General features: G+C 36.3%; 1 long non-coding RNA gene across 2 annotated transcripts in view; it reads left to right on the top strand.

Moving 5' to 3' along the window:
• The window catches only part of LOC309619993, a 124,297-nt gene extending 110,709 nt beyond the window's left edge, over positions 1 to 13,588 (top strand). For both annotated transcript variants that reach the window (XR_014239350.1, XR_014239351.1), the window contains one exon: positions 9,452 to 13,588. This is a non-coding gene — a long non-coding RNA (uncharacterized lncRNA). The remainder of the gene's footprint in view (positions 1 to 9,451) is intronic.
• The last annotated feature ends 349 nt before the right edge of the window (positions 13,589 to 13,937 follow it).

The raw sequence follows: 13,937 nt of genomic DNA, 5'->3' as shown, positions 1-13,937 counted from the left end.
TATGATATCACTTATATGTGGAACCTAAAAAACACAACAGACTAGTGAATACAACAAAAAAGAAGCAGACTCACAGATAGAACTAGCTAGTGGTTACCAGTGGGGAGAGGGAAGGAGGGAGGGGCAGTATAGGGGTAGGGGATAAAAAAAGGGTTATTATGAGATTATATGAAATCATGTGTGTGAAACTTTTGAAAATTGTGAAGCACTATAGAATTTATTTTTTTCTGTTGAATTTTTATTTTTTATTTTTAAAATTTATTTTAATTTTAAATTTTTATTGGAGTATAGTTGATTTACAATGTTGTGTTAGTTTCAGGTGTACAACAGTGAATCAGTTATACATATACATATATCCACTCTTTTTTTAGATTCTTTTCCCTTATAGGTCATTACAGAGTATTGAGTAGAGTTCCCTGTGCTATACAGTAGGTCCTTATTTGTTATCTGTTTTATTTATAGTAGTGTGTATATGTCAATCCCAATCTTCCAATTTATTTGCCCCCTCCTTACCCACTGGTAACGTAAGTTTATTTTCTACATCTGTAACTCTATTTCTGTTTTCTAGATAAGTTCATTTGTACCCTTTTTTAAGATTCCACATATAAGCAATATCATATGATATTTGTCTTTTTGTGTATGACTTACTTCACTCTCTATGACAATGTCTAGGTCCATCCATGTTGCTGCAAATGGCATTATTTTATTTTTTACGGCTGACTAATATTCCATTGTGTGTGTGTGTGTGTGTGTGTGTGTGTGTGTGTGTGTGTGTATACACACACACATATACAATCACATCTTCTTTATCCATGGCTCTGTTGGTGAACAAAGAATCTTTAATTCAATGAAAAAATAAAAAAGAGAAAATGATAAATAGATAAATAAATAAACAAACAAATAAATAAACAAATAAATGACATGCTTACATTGCTACTTTATGAATTTTTAGCTTTGGCCTGAACCATTGGTTTCTGACTAGAGAAGAAGAGGATTTAGTTTCTTTTACTACCATCCCATCCCCACTACACGTACATGCTCGTGCACACACACAAGGACAAGTCCTTTTCTCCACTGTTCCAATATTATAATTTTAGTTATATCACTATTCAATATTTATGTGATAATCCCTGTGTAAAATGTTCTTCGCCTTGGTTTACTCCTCATTTTGATGGAGCACAGCTGTGAATAGAGCACGTTTTCCATTGGCTTCCAGAGAAAAGATACATGGAAAGTAGACAGTTTTTAGAAATTACATGTCTGAAATTATCTTATTTCTGCCATCCCACTTAATTGTTAGTTCACTGATACTTTTAAGAAGAATTAAAAAAATATTTTATCCATCTTTTTTAGTTGTCCTCAGTGGAAGCATTGGTCTAAATTACCTAGCCCACTGTTACTGGAAGTGGAAGATTCATGTTTCTTTTTTATTTTATTAATTTCTTCTCTCACCTTTTGTACTTCTTTCTGCTTTGTTGGGGATTATTTTGCTGCACTTTTTTTCTAATTTATTGAGATGGCTGCTTTAGCTCTTTAATTTTTAGTTTGTCTTCTTTTCTAATTTATACATTTGAGACTATATTCTCTAAGTTCCACTTTAGTTGCAGCTAATATGTGGTATTTCTTTATTCTCCAGTTCAAAATATTTTATAATTTTTATTATGATTTCCTTCTTGCCCAATGAGTTATTTAGAACTGTGTTTCTTAATTTCCAAACATGTGAGTATTTCTAGTTTTCTTTTTGTAATTTTTTTCTGTGTTAATTGCATTGTTATCAGAAAATATGCTCCGTATGATTTGGTCTTTTGAAATTTGTTGAGGCCAGCTTCATGGTCAAGCATTTTGTTTATAAATATTTAATACTCTGAAAATAATTCTACACTGAGTATATTTTATTGTTGTATTTTGTAAATATCCATTAGAACTTGTGTGTTAATCGTGTTGTTCAAATTTTCCATATCCATTCTGATTTTTTATTATATTAATTTATTAATTACTGAGACCTGTGTTAAAATCTCTATGTTTATGACTTTGTGTATTTCTCCTTTTTCTTTCAATTTTTGCTTTAATTATTTTGATGCTATATTATTAGGTACAAGTTTTAAATGGTTTTATCTTCCTGGTAAACTTTACCTTTGATGTGTATAAAGTGATTATCTTTATCTCTGGTAATACTTTTTGACTTACATATTTTCTGACAGTACTATAGCTATCCTAGTAGCTTTCTTTTGATTAGTGTTTGCATGGTATATTTTTTTTCTATCCTTATACTTTAACATTTTTCTAGCCTTAGTTTCTAGATATTGTCACTTTTGATCAAAATGTAGTTTTTTGATTAAAATGTAGTTTTTTTAAGTTAAAATATATCTTTTCTAAGAACCTTTGTCTTTTAACTGGAGTATTGGATTGATTTACATTTGAAGGAATTAATAATAGGTTTTGGTCTTAATTAATCATTCTATTTTGTGCTTTGTATTTCTCTCTTTTATTGCGTTATTTCAGATTGAGTACTTTTTAAATCATTCTAATTTTTTCTACCAGTTTCAAAAGTTAAACATTTTTTTTCTTTTAGTGGTGTCCTTAGAATTACAAAATGCTTACTTAATTTGTCAAGTCTAAAATTAATAGGTACCTTTATTTTTCTCTTGGACACTGTAAGGGTCTTAGAACACTTAATTTCATTATTTCTCTCTTCAGTTATAAATTATTCTTGTTTTGTAAGGATTATATTTTAATCTCAAAAACATTATTATTATTGATTTTTTAAAGTAATAGTTAAAAGATTTTCTGACAGCTCCACTTCTTCCTTGCCTCTATATTCTTTGTTCCATCATAATTCTTCCTTCTGGAATTTTTCTGCCTGAAATGCATTCTCTAGAATTTCCTTTAGTGAGATTCTGCTGGAGGCAAATTCTCTCCATTTTTGTTTGTCTTAAAACGTCTTCAATTTACAATCACTCTTGAGAATTTTCAACATAGAATTGGTGGTTATTTCCTTTTAGAATACTGAATATATCATTTTACCTTCCTCTGGTTTCCATTGCTCTTGTTAAGAAGCCAGCTTTCAGTCTGTCATTCATCTGAATGCAGTCTGTTCTTTTTTTTCACTCATTACTTTTGAGATCTTCTCTTTGTCTTAGGTGTTCTGCAGTTTTACTATTATGTGTCTAAGGTAAAAATCCTTTTATATATCCGGGTTGGGACTCACTGGATTTCTTAAGTCTGCAGATCTGTATTTTTCATTAATTCTCAGTCATTAACTTTTCAAATTCTTACCCTTTCTTTTCTTTCTTGGAACTCTAATTAAAAATGCGTTAAACCTTTTCACTCTACACTCTACATAGAGTCTCTTAAATGCTTTTTATTAATTTTCTATATTTTTATATTTCTGTGCTGCATTTTGGATTCTTCTGACCTGTATTTCATTTTACCAACTCTCCCTTTTGCTTTATGTAATCTGCTGTTAAACTAATCCATTGTTTTAAATTTTAGATTTTAATTGTTATTTCTATAAGTTCTTTGGCTACATTTTCAGATCTCCTTGGAAACTTTTTGTGGTTTCCAGTAAAGTTATTTTCAGGCTTGTGTTTTATTTCATTAAGCTTAGTAGGAATAGTTGTTTTAGGTCTGTGTCTTAACAATTCATTCCTATATTCGAAGTCTTCAAGGGTCTGTTTCTACAGTCTCTTATTTTTTCTTATTCTTAATTATGGTATCTCGTTTTCTTGGGGCTTTCTTATTTTTGTCTGTGTAATGGTCATTGTTCTTGAAAACGGTGTGGGACTTCTTTGCAACCTAGGAATGATGTGCCTTCCTCCAAATAGTATTTGCATTTACATATGCTTTAGGATCACTAACAGTGGTTCTCCAACTTGGCTATATATAGAAATGTCTGATGAACTTTAAAAAATCCTGATGTCCAAGCTGAACTATATAGACCATTTAAATCAGAATCTGCAGAAGTAGAATCCAGGCATCAGTTTTTAAAGCTACGCAGGTGATTCCAATGAGCATCCAAGGCTCAGAACTGCAGATACAGAATAACAACCCTTTCTGACTTACTTATATACACTACCAAATGTAAAATAGATAGCTAGTGGGAAGCAGCCGCGTAGCACAGGGAGATCAGCTTGGTGCTTTGTGACCACCTAGAGGGGTGGGATAGGGAGGGTGGTGTGATGGTCCAGCCACCGCAGGGGGTCTTCCAGGTCCCAACGGAGAGGGGTAAGGGGCTGAATAGCACCGTGCGTATGGGGTCAGAAGGACCAAGACAACTGATGGTTGCAAGGCACTTTATTTAGAATTTACTGAATCTAATATAGACAGAAGAGGAACTCATTATTAGACAATGAACTCATAGAATTGCTTATCGTCTCAGTTCAGCCACCACCATGGACATCAACAAGTTTACAACAACTATCCTTGAACATTATCTTTCCCTAACCAGGCACACACACAGCCCCCAGCCATAAGGAACAACCAGGACTCTCAGCTCCCTGAGGTCTCCTGGCTTGAGATAGCTTTGCTAATCTCTTTTGCATTCCTCAGGCCTGGGAAAAAGAGTGCATTCCAAGTCAAGGGTAAGGGCTTTGCTTTCTGTGAGAAACATACTGTCTCCTCCAGGAGTTACCTCCGGCTAAGACTGCATGCTTCCCACAGGGTGGGAGGGAGGGAGATGCAAGAGGGAAGAGATATGGGGATATATGTATATGTATAACTGATTCACTTTGTTATAAAGCAGAAACTAACACACCATTGTAAAGCAATTATACTCTAATAAAGATGTTAAAAAAAAATAACAGCCCTGCTTGAAGTTTTTTTGGCCCACCCAGGTGATTTGACTTTGGGCTGCGAATCTCCTGGAAGCTACTGTCTTTACAAATTCTCAGAGATTTCCCCTCCATCCACCACTTGCTCAATACCAGTTGGCATATGGTAACTTTTTTCTAATGTCAACAATATATTGAAGATGAGGAATACAGGGACAGGGTTATAAGAGATTTTGAGAGCGTATTTAATTCATCTACCTTCACCATTTATGAATCTACGCAAAGCACTTTTTACCTTATCCAATTATTCATTCATTACATTAGTTGTACTAAGTTAAAGGTAACGATGGTGAAAACGTAAAATGCTTTTTGAATTTTCATGGTGTTATCCGTGAAACATGTTGGTTTTATCATGTATTATTTAATTTCTTCTGGGAAGTTTTCATGCTGACCCCTGAAGAATATCTGTAGGGTCTGATTATTCAATTTGTAAGTAAAATGATTAATTATATTGAAGGTGGGCCTTGCTATCTCCTGTTGGAAAGACCCCTAGAGAATGTTAATGTGTTATGAAATCATAAATTGAAATTGGCTTGCTTTTATCTGTAAGGATCTTGGCATGTATTAGGATTAATCAACATGTTACTCCCATGTAAACTTCATTTTTTGATTACACATTACATTTAGTATCAGCAACAGAAATCATGATTTTATGTTAACAGGGAATGACATCATCTTCCTTTTTTCCTTTCAGCATTAAATACCTCATTCCTGTGTTGGGAAATAACACGTTGCAGCATTTGTCAGTGTTATTTCCAGTCCAACTTCTCCTTTTTAAGTTCATTATTCTTTTAGGTTCTTAATTATGAGCTGTCCTCTGCGCAGTGTAGTTCACTATTTCTGGCATCATAAGAATCCAGTCTCAGTCCTTTATAGGTGAAAAAAGGACAAAAACTACCCAAGCAGCCATTGATTGCTGGGTACTGGAGCGTGTCCATTAACCTGTCAGCATTTCCCAAGATGTGTTGGGCAGAATTAAGTAGGTTCATAGATATTCTGTAAAATATATTTCCATGGTCAGGTAAATTCAGGGAGGGCTAGATTAAATGAAGTTAAACTGGCTTATTTAAGGGAGGCTTGGTAGAATCTTTAATATCCAAACATACATTTTGAATTTCCCAAGGAAATAGTTGAGCATTTAAAATGATTAATGTTCTTCAGAAATTTGGAAAATACTCACATATGATGATATTAAACCTTCATAATTGCCTTTTCAGGTAATTATTGGTCCTGTTTTTACAGATGAGGGAACTTAGGTTTAAAGAAGTTGTTAGTTTGTTCAGTGTCAAAGAGCTATGAGGTGGAGTCTGGATGCAGATTCAGATCTGTTGCATACAAGAGTCTGCATTCACTCTTCCTCTCCCTTGCTCCCTCCCTCCTGTCTTCTCATCCTGCCTTTTAAAATTACATTTATTTATATGATTGTAAAATTAACATATATTTTCACTGAAGACTCTGAAAAAAACAAACAAAAGCACATGAAGAAAATAAAAATTACTCATAACCTCCTTCCCTGAGATAACATTAGAATTTTAATTAAATTAATTAATTAATTAATTTATGGGTGCGTTGGGTCTTCGTTGCTGTGTGCGGGCTTTCTCTAGTTGCGGTGAGTGGGGGCTACTCTTCGTCTTGATGCAGGGGCTTCTCCTTGCGGTGGCTTCTCTTGTTGTGGAGCACGAGCTCTAGGTGCGCAGGCTTCAGTAGTTGTGGTGCACGGGCTTAGTTGCTCCACGGCATGTGGGATCTTCCCGGACCAGGGCTCGAACCCATGTCCCCTGCATTGGCAGGCGGATTCTTAACCACTGCTCCACCAGGGAAGTCCAACATTAGAATTTTAACATTTTATTTTATTATTCTTTTTTTGGACTTTTTTTTTTTGATGTGGACCATTTTTAAAGTCTTTATTGAATTTGATACAATATTGCTCCTGTTTTATATTTTGGTTTTTTGGCCACGAGTCATGTGGGATCTTAGCTCCCTGACCAGGGATCGAACCTGCACCCCCTGCATTGGAAGGCGAAGTCTTAACCACCCGACCGCCAGGGAAGTCCTGCATTTTAACATTTTAAATGTTTTAAACACACATGTAAATTATATCTATATAGTGTGTGTGTGTGTTTTTTTTTTTTTACAAAATCCAGATCATACTGCATGTATTTTTAAACCTGCACTGTTGATTTTATGTAATTAAATAATCTTCTATAATTCAATTCTAATGGCTGCAAATTATTCCATCACAGATATGCACTAAATTTACTTAGCCAGTTCTCTGTTGTTGGACATGTAAGTTGTAGCCAATTTTTCACTATTATAAATAGCATTATGGGGCTTCCCTGGTGGCGCAGTGGTTGAGAATCTGCCTGCCGATGCAGGGGACACGGGTTCGAGCCCTGGTCTGGGAAGATCCCACATGCCGTGGAGCAACTGGGCCCGTGAGCCACAACTACTGAGCCTGTGCGTCTGGAGCCTGTGCTCCGCAACAAGAGAGGCCATGATAGTGAGAGGCCCGCGCACTGCGATGAAGAGTGGCCCCCGCTTGCCGCAACTGGAGAAAGCCCTCGCACAGAAACGAAGACCCAACACAGCCAAAAATTAAAAAAAAAATAGCATTATGATGAACAACTTAGTACATTACATCTTTGTGCACTTGTCTGATTCTTGTCTGATTTTTTTCTTTGGATTAAACATATACACTCTACTAATAGTGTAGGAGAGTGCTTGTTTATTCATGTTCTGGCCAATATAAGTCTTATATATTTATTTCTTGACATTTTTATAAGCAAAACATGCTTTTTATTGTTTAGCTCATTATTACCTCAGTTTTGCCCCTTTGGCTGTCATTAAGCTGCCCTCCCAGTAGTAGGGCTTGTGCCCTATATGATTCTTCCATGAGTGGAGGTTATTTTGCGTCCAGCTTTCTTGCTGGTTTTGCCTTAAGATATCAATTAGTCAACTCAATCAATGAGGTAAGGAGTACAATCTGAGTATAAGACAAGTAATCCACATGGGTATTAAACCTACAGCCATGGTTTTCTTAGCTTCCTGTTCCAGTCTAGCAGTTTTCAACCCGTAGTACACATAACAGATGGCATTCACGTGTTGGACACATCATATGGGTACACTGTGGACTTCTCACAATTTGTGACATGCTCCATACAATTATACTCCTTTTCTCCTGCTCTATAAAACATTTTGGAATAGAAGTTAGTGTGAGTAGTATTATAATAGAACAACTACTCTAATTTAAAACAAAATAAATAACTCATGATCATCCATCCTTAAAATTTTATTAGTAAGAAATTATTTGCCATGTATCTGTAATAGTATAAAATCTCTGCTCTAACAGAGACGAAAATGAACAATGCCTTAAACAAGATAGAGGTTAATTTATTTCTCAAAGTAAAATCTCAGCAGTTATGATGCTGCTGTACTGAGACATCATCTAGAGCCCAGGCACCCTCCATCTTTTTGCTCTGTCATTCTTAGAATGTTGACTTCATCCACATGATCCAAGATGACTCTCCTAGCATCTGAATTCCAGGCAGCAAGAAGGGTATAAAATGGGAGTGGAGGGCCACATTCTTGCCATTAAGGACATGACCCAAACGATGTAAACTTTACTTTTGCTCATCTTCCTTTGACCAGAACATAGACACACAGAACCACACCAGTTACAGAGTAGCATGGAAAATGTTTTAAACTGGGGAGGCTAAGAGTCTAGCTTAAAATCAGGGGTTCTCTTATTGTGAGAGAGAAGGGGGACAGCTGGAAGTGCCTGTCATAATGTTTCTCATGAGTGTATTGTTTCTGGGTGCTTGATAACACTGCCTTAACAATCTCAACCCTCTGGACCACTGATCACTGCAGCATCTACTGTGCTTTCCCTGCATCCCAAACTGGTCAATATGCATTCCCAGTGGTCCTGTGTCTAGATCATTAACCACATTAACCACATTAGTGGTTAGTGAGACCCACCTTGTTCAATATTTAAATTGCTCTTCTGTTCATGGTTTGAATTTTAATGAGAATTTAATTTGTGCTGGGGTCCTGGCCTTAATGTGAACAAACCTAAATGGTTAGCCTTACCATTTTTCTATACTGTTTACACAGGAGCAATGCTAAGCTGAACTAAATGGAAATTATCATGTGTTAGTTATTGGCATTTAGAGAATAAAGGGTATACATATTAAGAAAATGTGAAAAGAAACAATTTTATCACTGCCATTTCAAAATGTGTCTTTAATATATCCCCCCTTTTTACCCAAAGTAAAATAAGGAAGTCAGCAATACATTTTAACTTGAAAAATTCTAGCTGAAACTTTCTTGTTGGGGTGGGGTGTGGATTGTGGAAAGGTGGGATGACTACTCTTATTGTTATGAGGCTGGCATCACTGGCATTTTTTTCTGCTTTATTTTCCTAAATATTCAATCATGTGATCTCCCAGTTACATAGCATCTGCTTCCTTCACGTTTTAGCCTAGGGCTGGCCTTGAACCTGGTTATATCGTCATATGAAACTGAGAGGAATAGCCCTTGAACAGTCTTTAGTCATGTTTGATATGATCCTGGAAATAAAGGATCCAAGCTAATGAACATTAATATTAATTCATGTTTTACAGGTGCAGCATGAGTCTTTGATGTGTACTCCACTCAGGCAAACCTAGCAATTTGGAAGGTGTCATATTCATCAAGTTCAGATCCGTGAGTAGATATGAATAACAGATGCTTCTGTGTTCTGGAGCACAGTTCTGAAACTCAGCATGTTCTGAAGGTTCTTTATACTCAAGGAATTTAACAAGCAAGATCAAGATAATGACCATTAAACTCATACCCCACCCTCATATCCAACCCTTTTTCTGAATACTCATTTTAGAGAAATATGGGACTTTTTAGGGTTTGTCTGGGTGAGTCTAGCTCTTGAAAGACAATTTCACACCTCTACCAATTTCCTAATTCCCTGTAGACCCTGATGGCTTTTTTTTTTCCTTCTCCTATGTTTCTTTTTTTTTTTAACATCTTTATTGGAGTATAATTGCTTTACAATGGTGTGTTAGTTTCTGCTTTATAACAAAGTGAATCAGCTATACATATACATATATCCCTATATTTCCTCCCTCTTGCGTCTCCCTCCCACCCTCCCTATCCCACCCTTCTAGGTGGTCACAAACCACCGAGCTGATCTCCCTGTGCTATGGGGCTGCTTACCACCAGCTATCTGTTTTATATTTGGTAGTATATATAAGTCCATGCCACTCTCTCACTTCATCCCAGCTTACCCTTCCCCCTCCCCGTGTCCTCAAGTTCATTCTCTACGTCTGTGTCTTTATTCCTGTCCTGCCCCTAGGTTCTTCAGAACCATTTTATTTTATATTCCATATATATGTGTTAGCATACGGTATTTGTTTTTCTCTTCTGACTTACTTCACTCTGTATGACAGACTCTAGGTCCATCCACCTCACTACAAATAACACAATTTCGTTTCTTTTTATGGCTGACTAATATTCCATTGTATATATGTGCCACATCTTCTTTATCCATTCATCTCTCAATGGACACTTCGGTTGCTTCCATGTCCTGGCTATTGTAAATAGTGCTGCAATGAACATTGTGGTACATGACTCTTTTTGAATTATGGTTTTCTCAGGGTATATGCCCAGGAGTGGGATTGCTGGGTTGTATGGTAGTTCTATTTTTAGTTTTTTAAGGAACCTCCATACTGTTCTCCATAATGGCTGTATCAATTTACATTCACACCAACAGTGCAAGAGGGTTCCCTTTTCTCCACACCCTCTCCAGCATTTATTGTTTGTAGATTTTTTTGATGATGGCCATTCTGACTGGTGTGAGGTGATAATCATTGTAGTTTTGATTTGCATTTCTCTAATAATTAGTGATGTTGAGCAGCTTTTCATGTGCTTCTTGGCCATCTGTATGTCTTCTTTGGAGAAATGTCTATTTAGGTCTTCTGCCCATTTTTGGATTGGGATGTTTGTTTCTTTAATATTGAGCTGCATGAGCTGTTTATATATTTTGGAGATTAATCCTTTGTCCGTTGATTCGTTTGCAAATATTTTCTCCCATTCTGAGGGTTGTCTTTTTGTCTTGTTTATGGTTTCCTTTGCTGTGCAAAAGGTTTTAAGTTTCATTAGGTCCCATTTGTTTATTTTTGTTTTTATTTCCATTTCTCTAGGAGGTGGGTCAAAAAGGATTTTGCTGTGATTTATGTCATAGAGAGTTCTGCCTATGTTTTCCTCTAAGAGTTTGATAGTGTCTGGCCTTACAGTTAGGTCTTTAATCCATTTTGAGTTTATTTTTGTGTATGGTGTTAGGGAGTGTTCTAATTTCATTCTTTTACATGTAGCTGTCCATTTTTCCCAGAAACACTTATTGAGGAGGCTGTCTTTTCTCCATTGTATATTCTTGCCTCCTTTATCAAAAATAAGGTGACCATATGTGCATGGGTTTATCTCTGGGCTTTCTATCCTGTTCCATTGATCTGTATTTCTGTTTTTGTGCCAGTACCATACTGTCTTGATTACTGTAGCTTTGTAGTATAGTCTGAAGTCAGGGAGACTGATTCCTCCAGCTCCGTTTTTCTTTCTCAAGATTGCTTTGGCTCTTTGGGGTCTTTTGTGTTTCCATGCGAATTGTGAAATTTTTTGTTCTAGTTCTGTGAAAAATGCCATTGGTAATTTGATAGGGATTGCATTGAATCTGCAGATTGCTTTGGGTAGTATAGTCATTTTCACAATGTTGATTCTTCCAATCCAAGAACATGGTATATCTCTCCATCTATTTGTATCATCTTTAATTTCTTTCATCAGTGTCTTATAGTTTTCTGCATACAGGTCTTTTTCTCCCTAGGTAGGTTTATTCCTAGGTATTTTATTCTTTTTGTTGCAATGGTAAATGGGAGTGTTTCCTTAATTTCTCTTTCAGATTTTTCATCATTAGTGTATAGGAATGCAAGAGATTTCTGTGCATTAATTTTGTATCCTGCAACTTTACCAAATTCATTGCTTAGCCCTAGTAGTTTTCTGGTGGCATCTTTAGGATTCTCTATGTATAGTGTCATGTCACCTCCTAACAGTGACAGCTTTACTTCTTCCTTTCTGATTTGGATTTCTTTTATTTCTTTTTCTTCTCTGATTGCTGTGGCTAAAACTTTCAAAACTATGTTGAATAATAGTGGTGAGAGTGGGCAACCTTGTCTTGTTCCTGATCTTGGTGGAAATGGTTTCAGTTTTTCACCATCGAGAACAATGTTGGCTGTGGGTTTGTCATATATGGCCTTTATTATGTTGAGGTAAGTTCCCTCTATGCCTGCTTTCTGGAGGGTTTTTTTATCATAAATGGGTTTTGAATTTTGTCAAAAGCTTTTTCTGCATCTATTGAGATGATCATATGGTTTTTCCTCCTTCAGTTTGTTAATATGGTGTATCACATTGATTGATTTGCATATATTGAAGAATCCTTGCATTCCTGGGATAAACCCCACTTGGTCATCGTGTAAGATCCTTTTAATGTGCTGTGGATTGTGTTTGCTAGTATTTTGTTGAGGATTTTTGCATCTGTGTTCATCAGTGATATTGGCCTGTAGTTTTCTTTCTTTGTGACATTTTTGTCTGGTTTTGGTATCAGGGTGATGGTGGCCTCGTAGATTGAGTTTGGGAGTGTTCCTCCCTCTGCAATATTTTGGAAGAGTTTGAGAAGGATAGATGTTAGCTCTTCTCTAAATGTTTGATAGAATTCACCTGTGAAGCCATCTGGTCCTGGACTTTTGTTTGTTGGAAGGTTTTTAATCACAGTTTCAATTTCAGTGTTTGTGATTGGTCTGTTTATATTTTCTATTTCTTCCTGGTTCAGTCTCAGGAGGTTGTGCTTTTCTAAGAATTTGTCCATTTCTTCCAGGTTGTCCATTTTATTGGCATAGAGTTGCTTGTAGTAATCTCTCATGATCGTTTGTATTTCTGCAGTGTCAGTGGTTACTTCTCCTTTTTCATTTCTAATTCTATTGATTTGAGTCTTCTCCCTTTTTTCCTTGATGAGTCTGACTAATGGTTTATCAATTTCGTTTATCTTCTCAAAGAACCAGCTTTTCTGCTAACTTTGGGGTTTTTTTGTTGTTCTTTCTCTAATTGCTTTAGGTGCAAGGTTAGGTTGTTTATTTGAGATGTTTCTTGTTTCTTGAGGTAGGATTGTATTGCTGTAAACTTCCCTCTCAGAACTGCTTTTGCTGCATCCCACAGGTTTTGGGTTGTCATGTTTTCATTGTCATTTATTTCTAGGTATTTTTTGATTTCCTCAGTGATCTCTTGGTTACTTAGTAGTGTATTGTTTAGCTTCCATGTGTTTGTATTTTTTACAGATTTTTTTTCCTGTAATTGATATCTAGTCTCATAGTGTTGTGGTCAGAAAAGATACTTGATACAATTTCAATTTTCTTAAATTTACCGAGGCTTGATTTGTGCCCCAAGATATGATCTATCCTGGAGGGTGTTCCATGAGCACTTGAGAAGAAAGTGTAGTCTGTTGTTTTTGGATGGAATGTCCTATAAATATCAATTAAGTCCATCTTGTTTGGACAGATTTTTTTTTAAATTATTATTTATTTATTTATTTATTTTTGGCTGTGTTGGGTCTTCGTTTCTGTGCAAGGGCTTCCTCTAGTTGCGGCAAGCGGGGGCCACTCTTCATCACGGTGTGCGGGCCTCTCACTATCGCGGCCTCTTGTTGCGGAGCATGGGCTCCGCAGGCTCAGTAGTTGTGGCTCACGGGCCTAGTTGCTCCGCGGCATGTGGGATCTTCCCAGACCAGGGCTCGAACCCATGTCCCCTGCATTAGCAGGCAGATTCTCAACCATTGCGCCACCAGGGAAGCCCAAGTCCATCTTGTTTAATGGATCATTTAAAGCTTGTGTTTCCTTATTTATTTTCATTTTGGATGATCTGTCCTTTGGTGATAGTGGGGTGTTAAAGTCCCCTACTGTGGTTGTGTTACTGTCGATTTCCCCTTTTATGGCTGTTAGCATTTGCCTTATGTATTGAGGTGCTCCTATGTTGGGTGCAGAAATATTTACAATTGTTATGTCTTCTTCTTGGATT

Source organism: Balaenoptera borealis, assembly GCF_965194805.1.
Source record: "Balaenoptera borealis genome assembly, chromosome: X".
NCBI lineage: Eukaryota > Metazoa > Chordata > Mammalia > Artiodactyla > Balaenopteridae > Balaenoptera > Balaenoptera borealis.
The sequence above is the reverse complement of the archived record's forward strand: the minus strand, read 5'-3'. Positions and strand labels throughout refer to the sequence as shown.